Here is a 20,779-nt window from a genome sequence, read left to right on the forward strand (position 1 = left end):
ATTTAACTTCAAGTTCTCCTATTTCCAAGTTCAGCATTCTGTCCACTGTGGCAGCCAGCAGTCTTTGCTGATTAACAGCAAGCTGCATGATACTTTAATTTACAAAACAGTTAGTAGTAGTTTAAAGAGTTTACACTGTGACAAAGAGTCACAGAGGAAAGGGACAAATTGGAAAGAAGGACTTTTACAATATTCTTTAGTCACAATGAGGAAATACTTCTCCAGAGTCTCCTCCCAACATATCCATTGGCACATAATGGAATAGATTGTTGTTGAATTTGTGCAAATTGATCTATTCCAGCAATAGGACCCTGCTCAGGGAAATACTGGCTAGGTCAGATCACAGTGAAGATCCTACTGTAATCATAGAAGGGGAACTTCTTTTGGGCTAGAGCAGTTCCAAGGGCATTTGGGTAAGCAGATCAGAAAAACTCTGGAACTTAGACAATTTATTTGTGCAAGCTAGTCCCCTGTATGTCACTAGCTACTAGAGATTTAAGGTATCATGTAACACACTACCATCACACACCAGGAATAGTAAAATTTTCTGACATCAAAAATATATCCATTTTAAAAATCCCCTTGTATATCTGTGTGTACTTTTGGTGGTTCAGTTTTCTCTGTGATTATGAATGCTTGTTGACTATTTCACTGGCTCAGCCAAAATTAATTTAATTCAATAAACATTTAAATGTAGCCAAGATATTATATGTGGTTCTTTTTTGTAACTTCAATAGTATTTTATTTTTCAAAGACATGTGAAGATAGTTTTCAACATTCATCTTTATATTCAAAATTTTTTCCCCTCCTTCTGTTATCTCCCCTCTCCCCAAGACAGCAAGCAGTATGATATAGGTTAAAAATGTGTAATCCTTTTAAATGTATTCTTACTATATTTGGTCTGCAGAGAAAAAGATACAGACCTTCAAGAAGTTTAAGTATTGATATATAGAAGAATAGGACAGGGGAAAGGAATAAATAAAAGTGATTTATAAAAGTCTGAGAAGAGATCATTTTAAGCTGGGGAAGAGGAATAGTTAAATCAGTAAAGGCTTCATGGAGAAATGAGTTGGATCTTTTTTTTTTCTTTTTCTTTTTTGCTGAGGCAATTGGGGTTAAGTGACTTGCCCAGGGTCACAGAGCTAGTAAATATCTGAGGCTGAATTGAACTCGGATCTTCCTGACTCCACGATCAGCATTCTACCACGGCACCATCTCAACATCCATGTGAATACATGGAGGCAAGATTTTAGGAGAAGGGGCTAAGAGAAAGCTCTACTTGATAAGAAGAGTGTTATTTTTTTCTTGTAAATAAGATTTTTTTTTACTAGGTTTAGCTGTTAATAGTACTTGGAAAAATTTGTAAAATGGCCTCTTAAAAGGTTACCATCCTGATCTCACAAGAGTTGCCTGTGTTTTTCCTGGGGCAAAAGGCACTGATTGGAACCTGCTGTTGGGTCAGCTCTGCTTGTAGTAAGGCCACACCAAAGAAAGGAGTTAGATTAGGCCATTCGTAAGACTTCAGAGATAAAAATTCAGCATCCAATTCTAGGGCCTTTCTGGGGATTCTTGTTTTCTTGGGACAGGACTCAGGGGGCTGATTCATTCACTGAAGTCTTTCTAGAAAGGTTATATGACTGCCTGTCAGAAACACTGTCAGAGATTCATGTCCATATATAGGATTGAGGTGGGGAAGATTTCTGAAGTCCTTTCTAAAGCAGATAATCAGACTTTTTCTTACAATCAGAGCTGTTCCAAATTGGGATGGGCTGCCTCTAGGGGGAGTGAGGTCTCATCACACAAGGGCTTCCAATGATGGTTGTTAAGATTATAAATCAAGGACATTATTGAAGGAATTCTTGTTCAAATATAAGTTTAACCTGGTGCTTTCTAATGTATCTTCTAGCATGGTGATTCTTTGAAAGAAGATTTAACCATCACATTCAGGATTGAATTGATCTGAGCTGCCAGGAGTTTTCCAGACCTTTAAGGTCAGACTGACAGGATTTGATCTTTCAGGATAATCAAACTTTTAAGAAGTAGTTTAAGAATGCTGAGGGGACTAATGTATGTATAAGGTACTCTACAGCAAGATATTCCTAAAATATGTTGTTAAAGAAATTGGTAGAGCAATCACAGGCCTTGAGCCCCAATAAGTCCCAAATAAATAAGTGATTATTAGTAAATGAGAACTTGAATGGTACTCCTGGCCCTAAGACTTGGGCAGACAGAAAAGAAAAATGCCTCTGGCCCTTTTCACAGTAGATATTTTTAACTATTTCTATCAGGATCAAAGGAAATCCATACACAAATTCCCATAGTAGAAAAGTTCTACATGGAAAGCAAGGGAATCCTACCCAATATATAAGGCCACTAACAACATGGGACTCAATATTGATTTTATGTAAGAGGAACTTGGAAGGGGAATCTATCTCTGTCATGCCTTCATTCACTACTTTCCCTTAAAAAAATTAAGCTGCATTTCTGCCTTTGGTTCCATTATAGTCATTTCTGTAAATAACCTGTCCTGGATAATTGAACCTTCTTTTGTAACAAAGAAAAACAACTCAACAGACATCTGCTAGAATGACTGGGTCTGACAACAGGTACAGCATTCTGTCTTCAAATTAACTTCTGATCTTATAGCATTCTACCTACTTGAAGTTGCAAACGTATTTAAGAACTGGATCTACTTAGATAGCAATTTTCTTTTCCATCCTCTTCCCCTACCCATTATAACTATAAATCATCCCTCCTCTTCTGATATACCAAATCCCTTATTTTCCATGTTGGTACCTTTTCGTCTGTCTCACCGATAACCTTCACAAGTCACGGATTGTATGAAAGCTTGTGAAAGGAATAGGCAAGTATGGGTTACAAAATAAAAAAAGAAATTTCTGTTTTTTCTTAATTTTGGATATGATCATATTTATTAATTTTTTGTATACTATGGTCAAAATAATGTTTTTCAATAGATTGAATTAAATATTTTATTTTAATTGACCTAATTTTATGTACATGAGAGAAATTGATTCTTTCCTATGCATGAAACATCCATATTAGAGGATTCTGCTTGTAATAAGTATTCTTCAACCCAAATTCTCTTACCCTTTGTGGTCATTCCTAATTCTCTTCAGTGCTACACTACTTGAGCCTCTCCTATTCTCACCATACCTTTTTGTTGTGCCTTCTGGAGTCTTCTTTTCACCATGAGTAAATTCCCTTTTCTGGACTTATTTGACATGTCTTTATGTCAATGCAATAATGAAAATATTACACTCCTGCTGTCGTATCTTACTGATGTCCAACCTATTCTCATTCCCTGTAGCTCTAGGCCAAGGATTCATTACAAGCTCTTAAATGCCCATTTCTGGAAAGCAAGGACTCCAATTCTTATGTCTTTACTGCCAACTTGTCCCAAGAGCTTTTTCAGAGAACTATGTAAAATCTTGAGCCTGGAAGAGATTTTTGAGATCAGCTGTCATGAACCCTTCCCCTACTCAACAACTGAGGAAACAAAGCCCTGAAGAGATGAAGTGACTACAGAGGGGGAAACCAGACCTAGGTGTCTTTCCATGATGTGACCTTGCTTCCTACTCATGCCTCTGCAGGTGTTCTATATAGGGAGCTAAAGGGAATTCTGAACTGCCTTTCTATGGACCTCCTGGAAGAGAAAAATAATAGGAACAGAGGCAGGAGGTTTCTGTTTATTTGACTCTGGGTATAAAATGAGATCTCTTAGTTTTTGTTCCAGTCAGAAGTGAATCTGAATTATTTGATTTATTTGTCTAACCCTGAAAAAACCAGTGCAGACCCATCATCAATTATCTTACCTAGTTTTGTAATTATGGAAATGACACATTTGTACAGTATCACAGAAGGATTCAGGGGTGATCTGTGACCACAGGAAAGAATGAAGGTCACTGGTCATTTTTTTCTCTCTTCTGAGAAGATGTCAACACCTGGCTCACATTTTTCCAATATTCTGTCTCCTGCCATCAGATTCTGCAATGTTAATATCAGATCCCTCAATCTCTTAAGGTTCTTTTGTCATGACAGGCTCATGTAGGTGTAAGAAGATATAACAAGAGGACAAGTGAGAGCAGGGCAGCTTAACATGGCCTTACAATCAGGACACTGACCCTGTAGAAGTGAGATGGTCCTTTTAGGGTTCACTTCATATGCTGAAAGAAGAATCATTCAGAATTATCAGGACAAACTGAAATAAAAAGGCCAGGTATGAACCTTTAGTAGGTACACCTAGGCAGGCCAAAGGCTTAGATCAGGAAGCAGCACATAAATGGAACATAGACTAAATATTCATTGGGGGGGAGGGGGAGAGGGGTCCAGCATTCTAACTAGATAGGAGGAAGAGAGTCCTAAGAGGGACTTTATAAAAAGGGTCACATTCCCCAAAAAATAGGTAACTGGGGACAAAAAGCAGCTGGCAGGTGTGTAGCTCCTCTTCAGAGTCAGAAAGAGAAGCACACGTACTTATTGCTAGTGACCAAATACAGGTAGAAGACATATCCTTTGTGAGAATACTTACAATTCTAAAACCTTCCCAAGGCCTTATTCCACTAATCCTTATCTGTCACATATCAATATATTTTACCTCATCACCAAAAGGCACTACTCTACTTTCAAAATCTTTAATTCAATATTATGCCTCCCCCTCCCAAAAAAAACCTCCCCACCTTCATCTGAAACCACAACTGCTTTACCTGTCTTCTTTCTTACACAAATAATGAATTTTCTTTCTGTGCTCACTGGGACCTATACTTGCTCAGTTCCTCTTATTTCACTTGTACCCTTACTCCATCTTTCTAGATTCACAAGACTATCTAACTCTGACAACATGATAAGCTAATTCAATGTTACTACTCTCTCATTAAATTATTTTGATTAGGCCTACCATAGGACTTTTAAATCAAACCCCCAACAATGAATTGCCATCTCCACTCACCTCCAAATACATTATAGTCAGTTCTGTTATAACTTCTCAAAAAGTCCTTGCTATGCAAAATAGTACAATAAAAACCATAGAGTTTATGGGGGGAAATGGGGTTAAGGGTACAATGCTCACAAACTTGATCAGTGATTTTTAAAAAATCTTAATTTTTAAAATGGTAGCTTTTTATTAGCATTTAATAGTAGTTTTATACATGTTAATAATAGTTGAAATACAGCTTCTGCAGCCCCAGGCTACTGCTTATTCTCACCATGGCCAGAGCTGATAAAAATCTTCTGCAAGTTGAACAGCTCATACATAACTCTGGAAGTTGGGATTAGAGGCCATGATAGAAAATGGGAAGGAATATGGGGTATGAACCAGCTTTCTCTTTCAAGAACTCTGACTGCACTAGAAGATAACACAATAAAGGGCACTTTATCTTAACAAAGAACTCAAGTTTGTTTGTGGAAATAGTGTCAGAAGGGTTACAGTTTGTGAATTACTGTGAAGTGGTGCAATTTTCTGTATTTTTGCTATTTCTAGTGGAAGAAATTGAGTATCAGTAAATTCAAAATTTAAATTATACTCAAAATGTTCATTAATTAATTATGTTAGAACAAATTTGAATTTTCCAAGAGAGATGTTATAGAAGAACTGACTGTATTTGTTCCCTGGGCATGAACAATGGTGGAAAGAAGATGCATAACTATGCAGACTAGATCCATTACAAAGTCAAGCTGTCAAAAATCAACTTGCATTTATCCCCTATTCAACAATCCCTTTATTAATCTCTTACAAGTTTTAAAACTCTTTTCATAATGACTGTTTTAGATTTACTCAAGACTACTATCCCATCTTTCCTTACTGTTGGTTATTTATTATGTGATTGAGATCAAACAAAATGAGATTTCTTATTTTCATCTTAACATACCTATCATTACATGCATTTCTTCTTCCTTGCAGCTAGTCTTAAAGAAAGAGGTAGTCTTTTTCCTTTGGGAAGCTAACCCCTTCATCCATGTCCTAAATATCATCCCTTCTTGCCCCTTGAGGCAATGAAACTTGATTCCATGCTTATCTCTTCTCTCTAGCATCTTCAATCTCTTCACAGCTTACTTTGTCCTTCAATTCAAATAAGAAATATTCATTAATTGATTACTATGTGCAAAATGTTAAGAATACAAAGATAAAATACATAAATCTTGTCCTCGAAAAGCTTAGAATCTATTTGCATATGTATATATATATATATATATATATTATATATATATATATATATATACGTATTTACAGAGCGTGATGATATAAGGAAGATATACACACACATATTTACAGAGAGTGATGATATAAGGAAGAATATAATTGACTCAAAACGTCTGGATCTTTACAATCTGAGAAGAAGAAATGTTCACTTGGGTCACAGACACCTGGAAGAAGTAATATCTGAGCATGAGGAAAGGCAAGATGAAGGGACAGAATATGAATGGGAGGCATTTAGTAACCCAATTTGGCTGGAACAAAGTACATGAAGAAGAAGTAGTGATACTTAAGTCTGGAAAGGTAGATTGGAGCCTTGACTGATAGGAGACAGAGTTCTCTTTTACCTTTATATGTGCTACCTCCCAATCTTTAAAAAAAATTCGATTCCTATATCTATCACTTCCAAGAGTAAAAAGGATCTCACCTTTGATCTCCTTGGCCAAATCCAATGACTGCCAAATCCTTTTGAACTACTCTGTAGTAGTTGATATTGCTTACCACTCTTTATTCAGGAAATTTTCTCTCTTGATTTTCATGATACTGCTCCATCTACTGTTTCTTCCAAGAAGCCTATTCTGATAATGCTAGTTCTTTTTAAAACTATTTTTACATTTAACTGTTTAACACCATATATATTATCTTATATCTATAATGTTCAATTATAATTTAGCATTTTTATACCAATAAGTACATATGCATAAATGTATATATATGTAAACACACACATATATAAATGCTATTTTGTTCACTAGCCATTTTATTCTCATTTCTAACTAAAGTTCACAGTGGGCAGGGACTAACATATATCTTCTGTATCCCATATTGTCTAGCACCAGTTCAAAGCAGGGGTTCAATAAGAAGGACCTATGATCAAATATACAAATTTGGATGAATAATTCACAAATTTGGGTATCTCTAGATTTGATGCAACAGAGATTTAATGCTTAGCCCCACTACCCCTGTATTCTGCCATTTCTGGGGCCAGCACAGAACAGCACATTTAAGGGCAGGGGAGAATGCCAAGAACTGAAAGGTATATCAAAGGAATACCAAAATGAAATCAATTTCTATCTTGGGAACTTCTGGACTATTCCCATCTAAAAATCAGAGCAACCAGACAATAATTCCAAATTGCTGATAACCTGAGGAGATCAACAGGAATTCTGTGGGCTGGTTGATAAAAATCAGGTGCCTGAAAAAAAGTCTGACTTTGCAGTACACATAAAACCACAACAGATACAGATTCAATGAAGAACTCTACACATGGGAATCGCTATTTAGTTTCACCCAGCCTTCCAAGCCCTACCCTTTCACATATACTCATTAACCTAACTGGTCTCACTGACTCAGACGCCCACGAACCAGTCAGCAAACATATTTTAGATCACTCAGGAATAGGACAGTAATTCCCCTGGGGCTGGGTGAATCTTGCCTCGTAATCAGTCTACTGTAAGCTGCCATCACAAACAAATCCACAAAGCTACTCACTAATAAGCACATGAAGCAGAGGAGGCCTTTACAACAGCCTAAACAAAGAGTGTTTGGGTAGTCAGATCAGTTTAGAAGACAAGACAGATACTGCTTAGAAAACATTTACGGCAGCACAAACAGAGCTGCATGACAGCCCATATGTTCTGTATGCTCCAAGCCCTGGATCCCGAAAATGATGCCAGAAATGTATTCCCCTGTACTCTGGATTAACAATCCAAGTGGACAGTCAAACATATGTCTAGGAGGCTAGCCAATCAAGGTAGTACATATGGCAGTGGGGGTGTAGAAAAATTATTTAAGGGTAAATAGAATGATCTCTGCTATACCAGTGGCAAAAGGAATATTGTTGGTCTTGTCCCTTAATAATGCTATGGTTGCAAAGCTGATAGCCAGGAAGAAACTATCAGTCTAGCCCTTTATAGATATCATGGATGTGAACAACAAGAATGTGTTTTGTATAGATATCATGGATGTGAACAATAAGAATGTGTTTTGTTTTGTTTTGTTTTGTTTTGTTTTTTTAACCTCTTTTTGCACTTGTATAAAAATGGGGCCAGTGGTCACAAAGGATGTGGCAGGGCTCAGCATTAGCAGGCAGTGCCAGAAATTCTAAGCAGATTAATGCATGGCAAAAAATTTGATGCAGGCCAAGGCTGGATTTTTGGTTTAGATGGGATATCTTTCAAAATGAAAAACAAAAACAAAAATGAAATCTTGAAATATAAGACAGAGGGAAGAAGGTCTTCATTAAGGTTCTTTCTTGTGAAATGCTTCTTTAAAATTCTAAGTGACACAAGTTAGAAGGTAAAAAAGACACTTTAAGACTACTTTTTTTTTTTTAATTTTACACCTACGTGTAATCTCACATCTCAGAATAGAAAACTATTTTACTTGGTGGTATTGCTGTGAGACACTTTTAAGCTACAAAAGAATAAAGGACCATAGCTTAGGGCCCTTTCTTATTTCATCACCAAAGAGACCTCTACAAAGGCAGTTTGAAGAAAAGTGCTTGGTGTGGAATCCCAGTCATGACAGCATAAAGACTATAAAAAGAATGCCTCAGAAAGGATTAAACACTGTAGGCTCCCCTGGTAGAGATACACTGTAGAGGCTACAACACTGAAGAATCATTGTGAACATTTGAAACCATATTTGTTGCTCAGTTGGTTTTAAACTGAACAATGGTGATTTTATATAAAATTCACTTTAAATTCCTGCATCTCCTATTATTACCTTTTTTTCTTTTGTATTTTCTTTCTTGTGGTTTTCCCCTTGTGTTCTGAATTTTCTTCCCCAACACGACTCATTTGGAAATATGGTAAAAATGAATGTACAAATATAGCCTAAAAATTAATTAAATTTTTTAAAAAGAGAAAAATGTAAAGTCCTGTATCTCCATACAAGTGACACTGACAAATTAATACATGTAAACATATATATCTACATATACCAAACATTATAAAGTGTTTTTTCAAATAGAGAAGTTCTCAAGAGAGCATAAATCTTCATTTCATGGGCAAATGAAGCATTCAAAGACCCAAATACTGCTCATAGCTGTAAATGTTCAGAGGTTAGATAGCAATTTGTCAGGAATGTTGTGGGGAGGATTCATGCATTAGGTTATTAATCACAGTGTTAGAGTTCCAACTCTATGAATCTATGAGACCATGTTGCAAAGTTGTGTTAGAAAGTCTGGGCTGTTTAGTCAGTTAATTAGGATATAGTATTTAGCTAACAAAATCAAGACTATGGATTCAATCTGGTTTAAAATAGTAAGCTAAGTACAGAAATTTTCCCATCATCATCTCAGTCTAGACATACTATCTTACAAATAGATTCCTGTGAACAAAAGGAGGGTTAGGATTAAGATGTGGTTAATGTAGCAGTCAGTTTTTCTGAGGTATTTTTTTTGTATTATGAGAATTTTTAAAAACAAGATTTAAAAAATATATATTTTTATATTTTATTTGTAAACAAGACTTCCTCCTGTCTCTCCCCTATTGGGCAACAAAAACAAAAAACAAATCCCTATCAAAAGCATGCATAATCCAGCAAAACAAACTCTAAGGTGAGAAATTTAAAAATCAAAATGTATCAACAGAATTTTTCTTTTTTTTTCCCACCAGAATTTTCCCTAAAAAGATGGATTAGATGACAGTGTTTTAATGCAGATCACTTAACTGATCTATTACTGATTGTCTAAGAGAGTTGCCAGGGGACAATGACAGGTTAAGTAATTTCTACAGGGTCACACTGCTAGACTGTGTCAAACAGGGATTTGATCCTAGGGCTTCCTGCCTCAGAGACTAGTTCCCTTTCCTAATATTTGATATCACAATGCCATTATCAGAGTGAGTAACCCTTGGAAAAATGAAACTAGCAACTGAGGGTAGGAGAACTTGTCCCTATGTCTTCAACAGTGAAAGCTGCTGGAGACCTGGAAAAGAAAAATCTTGTCACCAAAGTTGTTGCACTTTCCAGTGGTTCAATACCAAAGCTGGCCATGATATTATTAAAGGAAATGACATTGAAAAAGATGCATTACCATGTACTTTGCAACAATACCCTAAGAGTTACTGGCGGTTACTATCTGAGTGCAGTTGAGACGTCTATATTTCATCTCCCACTTTTAGATTGTGAGCTCCTTGAGAAGAGACTGTCTTGTTATTCTCCAGTGCTTTGCGCAAAGAAAATATAACAAAAGCCTTTTTTTCACTCGTTCATTCATTCTTCATTCATTCACTAAGATTACTAATAAAAATGTTATTTTTAGCCATGCATCTCGGTCAAGGACAGATCCTTAGAGTGCTCCATTTAAGATGGATCTATTAGTGATCATTGGTCTACTTATTCAACTAGTTCTGAATTCACTAAATGTATTATTATATAATCACCCAAAGCACCTCTCCATCTTGTTCACTTATTTCTAATGCAGCTTTCTTGAGGTTGTCAAAATGAAATCACTAAAGCAAAATTCTAACATGTCACTCCCCTGCTCAGAAAGCTTCAATAGCTCCCTGTTGATTCAAAGATCAAAGGCAAAATCCTCTGGCGCTTAAAGCCCTTCTGGCTCCAGTCTATTTTTCCAGACTTATTATATACACTAATCCCTTCCATACATTCTAATTTATTAGGATCCCTTATATATAACACTACACCTCATTACCCAAGTTGTCTGTCCCCCAATTCTTGAAATGCTCTGTTCTCATTTACACCACTTAGAATCCTAGCTTCCTTTAAAGAGTGGCTCAAGTACCTCAACCGCTTAAGTGAGGTCTTTCCCAGTGACCACACTTAGTACTTTCTCACTCCTGAAATATACATTGTACTTATCTTGTATATATTGTACATTAATTTATCTGAGTCCTTGATGTTTATCCCTTTTATGTGTGAGTTCCATGAGGGCTACAGCAATTTTATTTTTGCCTTGTATTAACATCTAACACAGTACCCAGAATATAACAAACACTGAATAAATGACCACTGGCTTAAATGAAACATGACTGAAGCCAGTAGTCTGCATTTGATAAATAATAACTATAGAAAAAATATCAGACTGGAAGCTAAGACCCCAGTCCCAGTCTTGAACTAATTGTATGACCTAGGACATGACATTTTATTATCTATGAATTTCAGTTTCCTGCATAGGTCAAAATCAATACCTGATTACAAAGTCTAATTGTTGTGACATGCATGGACCTTTTCCTTTTAGAAAGAGGTCCAAAAACTTAATTTGAATCCCTGCCCTGCCTTTTTTTTTTTTTTAAGCTGTGTAATCTTGAACAAATGAAAATTTTTCTGAGTTCCAGTTTCTTCATTTATAAAGTGAAAATAATATTTGTATTACCTGCTTCAGTGCTGGAAAGTTCAAATGAAAATATGTAAAGTACATTTAAAAATTTAAAATCTATACAAATGTAAGTTATTAGTAAGAACACTAATACTATTTTTAACATTAAGCTAAAAGATTCTTCAGAGTCTGCATGTTAGTTACTCTAATACAACAATTTTCAAACTTTCAAACTAAGAATCCTAAAGAGTGTTTACTCATGTGGTTTTATATCTATCAATATTTACTATATTAAAAATTAAAAATATAAAAAACAGCTATTTTAAATATTTAACTTATTTTAAAATAACAATAATAAGCATATATTAATATAAATAACATTTTTAATGAAAATAACTATATTTTTCCAAAAGAAAAAAATTAATGAGAGTGCCATTGTTTTACATATTTTTGTATATCTCTTTATTGTCTGGCATAAAAAGAAGATAAATGGATTTTTCTAGCTGATTCTGTATTCAATCTGTTATATTGTTTTGAGGTAAAATGTTCAAAGGAATACTTGAGGCACCTAGATGGCTCAGTGGATAGATGGTGGCCAAAAGTTAAGAAGACCTGAGTTCAAATCAGATTACAGACATTTACTAGCTGTGTGATTCCAGGCAAGACATTTAACTTCAGTTGACCTTAATCTACTGGAGAAGGAAATGGAGACCCACTCTAGTATCTTTGCCAAGAAAACTCCATAATGTGATCATGAAAAATGATACATGATTGAACAACAACAATTCAAAGAAAATTCAGCTTTATGCAGACATGAAGTTGGAAAATAGGCAAATCATATCTTAATATTTTTATAAAAATGGTTTTGACCTCTCAGATCCCATGAAATGATCTCAGGAGTACACAGACTACCCTTTGAGAACTGACATTCTAATAACAATAGTAAACTAAATAATAATAAATTAAATAAACATTTACCTTAACAGATTAATAGAACAGAAATAAGTTCAAAAAAGACATGAAATGACAGGAAAGAAGTGGAATAGAGAAAGGTACCTGGCCCCTAAAGCTTTTTTTCTGAAAAACATTAGATGCCCTGGATTGTCAGGTACACAGTCATCTTGAGACATCTTATTCTGGAAGCACTATTCCCCCCAAATTTCACTTACAGGCCTAAGATCATGATCATCAGCCTTAAAGATGTAGTCCATCCCATGATTTTCATATCTCTGCTTTTAGCCTTTCTGGAAGTTTGCTCCCCCTCCCCCATAGTAGGACGTAACTCCACAAATAGATTTAAAGACAAGTAAGTCTGATGTGACTGTATCCTTTGCCAATCCCTTTACTCCTTTCCATATACCTTTAAAGCTGAAACACAAGTCTGATTATGTCACTTCCCAGCTTCATAAACTCTATGGTTCCCCTACTCACCTTTAAGACCAAATACAAATTCTTCTATTTAGCATTCAAAGCCCTTCACAACTGGGTTTCCACTTACCTTTTCTGGTTTCATTACATATCATTCCCCTTCATATAATCTACTCACTCTCTAGTCAAACTGCCCTTTTTTGCTCCTCATATATGACATTCTACCTCCAAGCGCTATGCTTGAAATATACTCTTTTTATTACACTCCTTTGTCTTGGGATTTCTAGCTTCCTGAAATGCTCAACTCAAGCATCATCTTCCACAAGAGGCTCTTTTTGACGCATCTAGGTGGCGCAGTGGATAGAACACCAGCCCTGGAGTCAGGAGGACCTGAGATCAAATCTGGTCTCAGACACTCAACTCGTCCTGGCTGTGTGACCCTGGGCAAGTCACTTAACCCTAATTGCTTCAGGGGGAAAAAAAAAGCTCTTCTTGATCTTCTCCACCATTAGTGCCTCCTCCAAAATTTTATCTTGTTATACACATATATATGTTGTCTTCTCATTTATGTAAGCTCCTTGCAGGCAGAAATTTTTTTTTCATTTTTATCTTTATATCTCTAGTTCCTGGCACATAGTAGGCCCCTAATAAATTTTGGTTGATTAACTGACTGAGTAGGTGGGTGATAGGATATAAATTCTTCTGTTTGGCTTTTAAAGGCCTTCACAGCCTAGTCCAAAGCCTGTCTTTCCAGTCTCATGACAGTACTTCCCTTTCCTGCACTTTATTGTCCAGTCTAACTGGCCTTCTCTGGTCCTCACATCTAGCATTCTGTTTTCTGTCTTCATGCTTAGGCACTGACCATTCTCCACACTTAGTGTATACTTCTTCTTCCTTATCTCTGCCTTGTGGAAGCCACCTCAGAGGTCCAGCAACACTTTTTATACTAAGCCTTTTTTTTTTTTTTTTTTTTTTTGGCTTCTATAACTACTAGGGCCCTTCCTTGCATTGATTTTTTAATTATTCTGTATTTACTTAAAAATGTTCATTTTATCTCCATGCTCTTGAGAGCAGGGATTTAAAAATATATATATACTATTATAGCTTAGCACAGTGCCTGGCACATAGTGGTGTCTGTCCAAAGACAATAATACAATGGACATTTATTAAGCACCTGCTATGTGCCAGGCACTGTGCTAAGTGCTGAGGATACAACCATTAGGGCATGATAATGGTAGATTCTAGCTCAAGCAGAGCAGCCGGAGGGAAATACAGAGTTGTCTGAGCTGAGCTTTCTTTAAATGGGGGGTTTGGAAAGTTTTTTTGTTATGTCCTCCACTCTTTAACGAAAGAGGCAGAGATAAGTGAGGGTACTGCTGAAGTTAGAATGCCAGGGCTGTGATCACACATTACTGGATGCTTGCTGATTGATCCAATACAATCTTTTATTATGTAGACGAGGAAACTGAAGCCCAGAGTGTGTCTTTCCCAAATGAATCCTGGGTCCAAATCCAGCATTCTTTCCATTAGACCATGGTACCTTCTTAAATGAACAAGTCCCTTAATGACTCTGTAATCTCTTTTCTGGCTTCTCATGAAGCAGTTGTGAACCAGAATGACTTAAAAAAACAACAAAATTTTTGTAAATTTCAGGCTTGCCTTCTTTGCTTCCCCTTTTGATAATCCTTTATTACTTTACAGAATTTCTGAGTTGGAAGGGACTTCAGTGGTCAACTAGGTCAACTCCTATATGAGAATCCTATCCTATAAATGCTTACCGGGCTTCTGCTCAAAGACCTCCCAGGAGGGGAGCCTCCCACTTCTCAAAGCAGCCCATTCCATTTTGGGACCGATCTCACTGCTTGGGAGTTTGTCCCAACATCAAGCCAATTTTGACTCTGCAATATTCACCCATGGATCCTGGCTTTGTTCTATGGTGCCAAACAGAACAAGCTAATCTCTTCTTCCCATGCTAACCCTTCAAGTACATGAAGACAGTTATCATAATTCCCTCGAGTCTTTTCTTCTCCAAGTAATACAAGCTTTATTCAGTGTTTGAATGCCTGATACATCTAATCTGGGCAAGTTCACATATTAAAACTATACCCACATCTAGTGGAGAAGTCGGAGAAGTCAAATGAAGCCTTCATTCTTGAAGCAAAAGCAACTAAAATTGCTTAAAACTTGGATTGCTCTTCCATTAGAAATTACAGGCACTAATCAGACCAGCCTGAGTTTAACTGCTTTGAAGACTAGCTACTCCCAGAAAATACAGAAACACACTAAGCCTGTGCTCCAACAGCCAAATGCTGCATACACCAGCCTTTCAGATAACCAGGTCAGCTGAAAATCCAGAGACAAAGGGCCAGTTCATATATTCCAACTTTGGCAGTTGCAACAACATTTCATATGCCAGATCTTTATGGGATAAAATTTTCCCTGTACTTCTGACCAAAGTTACCCTTGAGGGACTGAGAAACTACCTGAAAGAATCATGTCTTACTTCTAGCATTTTAGTATGGAGTGAGGTTATTACACTAATTTTCAAAAGGCTCTTTTTCATTTTTTTAATTTGTATAAATGTAGCCTGGAGTTTGGAGGTTTCTTCTGGCTCCTAAAAGAAGGAAGATGGGCTAAGTAGCAGCACAGAACAGATATCCTTTTACTTTTAGAGAGAGTCTGAGCAGACCCCAATACTCAACTCTCCATTCATTCTTTGTTATTGTCATCCAAACTTAAAAAAAAAAAAAAGAAAGAAAAGAAAAAGAAAAACTAGTAACCATCTTCTGAAGTCAGATTGAATGAGAGGAGTTCTCTTTTTTGGTGGCAAGAATGAATGTTTTAAGGAGAGGTTCATGCTAAAAAGTTCCTGGCTCTGCAATATGCCAAGAGATGAAATAATCCATATCTATAGGGATAATTATATAATAGCAAATTATTTTGTCAAAGTACCCTGTAATAGCAGGGATGAGGCAGCATAATGTAGATAAAAGAATACTGAATATGCATTGTGGGAATGAAAAGGCTTCACTATATCACTGACCAGCTAAATAACCTTGGGCAAATTACTTTACCTCCATGCCTCAGTTTCTGCATCTATAAAATGAAGGGACTAGCAGAGGGGCCTATATCAGGCTCTTGTCAGCTCTGATATATGATTAGAAAATATATTTTAAGAGTTCTGTGCACATTAGTTTTTTATATGCATATCCTTAATTCCTACTCAAAGGAGACTAAAAAATTTGGGCAGGATCCATTTTGATTTAAAATATAATCCTTTTGGGGCAACTAGGTGGTACAGTGGGCAGAACACCAGCCCTGAAGTCAGGAGGATCTGAGTTCAAATCTGTCCTCGGATGCTTAACACTTCCTTGCTGTGTGACCCTGGGCAAGTCACTTAACCCTAATTGCCTCAGCAAAAATAAATTGTGATTGTGTGTGTGTGTGTGTGTGTGTGTGTGTGTGTGTAAAACATTTTATGTTTCAATCCAGTAAAATGTAGCCTATTTGGCTAAATTCAGGTATAGCAGATGCTCGGTGTTCTGCCAGCTGATTAAGTCAGCTGGTTTGAATACTATACTAAGGCCATAGATTCAATCCCTACATTTTCTCTGTTCTATTGTCACAACGTGAGCTTCTTGACCCTGAATAGCAATTATAAGGGGGATTAGGTGAAGGAGGGTGAATGGACTAGTGCAAATTCATCACCACTATTAGAAAAACAACTTCAAGGGGATTCTTCACTGATGATGCATTAGCTATAAAAAACAGTACACGTTATAGGAATGGAGACTAGAACTGTAATTTCACTGGTACAGGGAATTCCTGACTGAGGAAATTTCTTCTCCCAATGCAGACTTATAACTGTGCCTGAACCTTAGAGGGTAAGAGAAGGCCTAAGGCACTGAAAAATCAGTAGATTTGTCCAGGATCGCACAGTAAATATGGTTAGAGTAGGATTTGAACCACTTTTTCCTGATTGAGATTGGGGCTGTATCCATTTTACATGTTGATTCTCAGTATATTTAATGTAAACCTGTAAAGCAAATATATAGGACACAGCTTTCTACATGCAGAGGCAGCTAGGTGGTGCTGTGGACAGAGCACTGGGTCTGAAGTAAAGAAAATGAGTTCAAATCCAGTTTAAGACATTTACTAGCTGTGTGACCTTGGACAAGGCTCTTAATCTCAATCTGCTTCAGTTCCCTCATCTGTAAAATGGGGCAGATACCCAGTGTGATAACAGTGATAATAATAGTACCGATCTCCTAGGGTTGTTCTGAGGATAAAATTAGATAATGCCTGAAAAGTGCTTAGCACAGTACCTGGTCCATAGAAGCTGCTATATAAATGTTAGTTATTATTTTATTTATTTATTTATTATTTCATGTCCCTCAAAGCACAATTAGATATAGAATAAGACTAAGATAACTGGGTTAGCCCATAAGATATTAGTCTAGTTTTCCAACTTGAGGATTTTTATGATCTCAATTAATGTGATTATTTTCTCCAGTGATATAGGTAAAAGAGGTTTGTTCTACTGTAGTTCTTAAAACTTAGATTTAAAAGACTAATTAATTCATGTAAATCCAGAATGATGTACTGAACTGCACAGAAAGCTAGTAGCATCTTTTTGACCTGTCATAATCATAATGCATTTTTTCTTTCCATTCCCAATTAACAGATGATTTTCAAAATTTATCCAAGGCAAGAGGAACAGTTCTTAGACCAGCTACTTTTTCTATTTCTGTTCAATCAGATATTTTCTCAAGTTGTCTAATGTAGAAGTCAGAGAGGGAAAAACAAAAGAAATGCAACCTCTCAGATCCCATGGTCACTATCACATTGGAGGAAGCTATATACCACCAAATGCAGTCTGACATTTGACACAAGATCCAATACTGTTTTCCCTGACGCTTCATATCTGAGTTTATACAACACTGGAAGTCACCTGTTCTATTTTAATTTAATCTGATGTGGATCAGGGAGGTCTAAAAAAGCTGCTAACAGGCTGTGGATTGGAAAAGTTAGGGTCAAATATATCATTATTTATTACTTTCTGCAATCAGCAAATCCAAATGAGTAGAGAATTTGCCATATTTTCCCATTCTACTTACTGCCTAAACCCATTATTGTCAAAGATCAACATCTAATACGGTGAAACTGGACTAGTGAAACTAGCTTATGTTTATACTTGCTTATAATAAAGTCATGTAATAAAATTTATAAGCAAAAAAAAAAGAATCAAAGGAAAACGCAGATGTGAAAGTGAAGTGGTTGGGGAGCGCTCATGTTGAAGCGTATTAATTAAAAGGCTTTAAAAATCTTGGCTTTGACCTCAATGCAGATTTTGACTATTGAGAAAACTAAAGTTATTTGAAAACTGCCCTTACTCTGATGGAACAAGAAAAAATGAGACAGTATATGTAACATGATTAGATGCCTTGTCAAGAGCATACACACCCAAATGTACTGTAACTCCTATCAACATAGTCCTCATGCACTGTCACTGCTGAAAAGCTGGGTGCTCCGGGCCCTGGAGCTCCATGCTTCAGATATACATCTTATAATCACTATATTTTTTTTCCATCTCTTTCCCCCTATGCAAGTATAGTAGAATCCCTATGTAACAGTTGCTTATGGATTTTGTTATACTGCAGATTAAATCGGACTCCTACCATATCAGAATTGAAAGGTAGTATGGAGATTTTCTTATCTAACCCCCTTGTTATCTAATCATAAATACAAACAGGAAAAAAAAAAAAAGAGGTTATGGTAGACTAAAACATAGGCTTTCCAACCATAAATATATTTTAAAGAAAATTTGTTTCAGGTATCATTTACTCACATCATCACATCTTAAAAAGGTCTTCACTATACCAACACCTTAGCTACCAAATGCAGACCTTTTCTCTCATCCCCTCCACGAACTCTTAAGATCACAGTAAACAGAGCAACACAGGACATAAAGGGTGCCCCACCTAGAATAGCACCATGTCTCTAGTGAGTGCCCCACAAACATTAGTTGAAAATGATGGGAAGAAAACCCTTTCCTCACTTCCACTGAGCTACCCCCCATCTCCACCCCAAGCTGTTCTGAAATCTTAGGATTCAACAGCCAGTTGGGATTGTCCAGACCTGTTTCCCCAAACCAGTCCCGGCAAGAGGAAGTGAGTGAGCAGGAGTCCTTGCCATGGCCTCAGGTTGATTCTCGGCCAGTAAGATGGGGACCCTTCAGCTTCCCCTCCCTTCCTCCCTTCCTTTCCATCTCTCCTGGCTCACAGTAGAAGAGAAAACCAGAGAAGATAAAGGATGTCAGGTTCAGGAGAGGTGAGGGGTGGGTAGCAGTGTGGACGAGGATGGGCTCGAAGGGGAAAGGAAACGATTCCCAGAAGACCAGAGGTGTGGAGGGGCCACACGTGGTGGGCGGGGTAGAGACCCCCGAGAGAAGGGGGAAGGGCCGGCGCCCCCCGATTTCGGGGCGGCCTGGAGAGGGGGAGTGGCTGCCGGGGAGGCCTGCTGGCAGAGGAGCTGGGCCCCTGGGAGCAGCGGCCCGCAGGTGAGGGGAGGACACCTTAAGGGCGGGAACACCTGGAGATCCGTCCCTCCCCCCACCCCCCGCAGCCCTCCGTCCCATCTCGTCCCCTCCCCCCGCCCGGGCCCGGGCCTCTCGCTGACTCAGCCCCACGGCGGCTCCTGTCGCCTCGGCCCCGACTCACAGTGCACGAGGCGATGGCTCCGGCGGCGGCGGCGGCGGGGAAAGGGGACGGGCGGCGGACGGGGGAAGGGGGCGGGCGAGGCGGCTGTATCTGAGGCTCCGGGCCGGCCGGGCGGACTGGGGGCTCCGGGGCGGAGGGTCCTAAGCAAAGGCCGCCGCTGTCTCCGGCTCCAACGCACAGAGACTGCGGGGGAAGAGAGCACTGCGCAGGCGCGATGCGGCCGCTGCTGTCAGAGTCCGAGGGGGCGGGGCTAGGCCATCCGCCGTCTCCATGGCAACCGAGCACAGGGACAGTGGGACAGCCCATACCTCCACCTCTCCCTAGCAACGGAACAGGCCCCCTATATTGCCATAGCAACAGGGAACCACACCGTCCTCCTAAGTCACTTAAGGAACGAGGGAACACTTCCACATCACTATGGCAACTGGGAACAACCTTTCCGTCTTTTCTCTTTAGCAACCGGGTGACAACTCCCCCACCTTTTTTTAAACTAGTCGCCTGGAAGAAGGAAACAACACATTCTTATCCTATAGGAGCCAGGAGAAGATGAGCTCGGATACGTAGCAAAACTAGGGAGCTGAGATGGACCCACATTTCTTCTTCGTGGTCTATGATGGGATTCCCCACCATGGCCTAAGCTCATGATGACTGAGTTCTACCCCCTTTGCCTGCGATTTAAAAAAATATATATATATATTCATACTCTTCTTTTCGTAAAAGGGGAGGGAAAATTTGATTCTACTACTCTCCAGGTGATATAATAATAAAAAGTAAAAAGGTAGATAACAGAGATATTAATTAATGTGCTATTGTTCAGTCGAATCCAAATCTTCATGATCCGATTTGGGGTTTTCTTGACAAAGATACTGGAACAGTTTGCCATTTCCTTCTCCAGCTCATTTTACCTTTGAGGAAACTGAAGGCAAACAGGGTTAAGTGACTTACCCAGAATCCCACAGCTAGCAAGGCATCCAAGGCCAGATTTGAACTCACAAATAGCAGGCTATCTTACACAAGACCTGGTACTCGATCCAGGGCGCCACCTTGATGCCCAGGTTTATATAGGAGTCAGTCTAGTCTTCCCTTTAAAAAGAGTGAAGTGGTTCCCTGATTGTATTAGAATTCAGAGCCAGCCATTGGGTGGTTAGATATTTCGAAGGACTATGCTCTGGCTGCTCCTGTTCCTAGATATATGCA

At 38.1% G+C, this 20,779-nt stretch overlaps 1 protein-coding gene across 1 annotated transcript in view; it reads right to left on the reverse strand.

Annotated features, from left to right (window-relative positions):
* Positions 1 to 19,717, reverse strand: part of MAPRE3 (microtubule associated protein RP/EB family member 3) — an 81,268-nt gene extending 61,551 nt beyond the window's left edge. The window contains exon 1 of the mRNA XM_051976314.1: positions 19,583 to 19,717. The gene's annotated coding sequence lies outside the window, so the exon portion shown is untranslated. The remainder of the gene's footprint in view (positions 1 to 19,582) is intronic.
* Positions 19,718 to 20,779: the final 1,062 nt, after the last annotated feature.

The sequence above is a fragment of the Antechinus flavipes genome, chromosome 2 (genome assembly GCF_016432865.1).
Source record: "Antechinus flavipes isolate AdamAnt ecotype Samford, QLD, Australia chromosome 2, AdamAnt_v2, whole genome shotgun sequence".
Classification (NCBI taxonomy): Eukaryota; Metazoa; Chordata; class Mammalia; order Dasyuromorphia; family Dasyuridae; genus Antechinus; species Antechinus flavipes.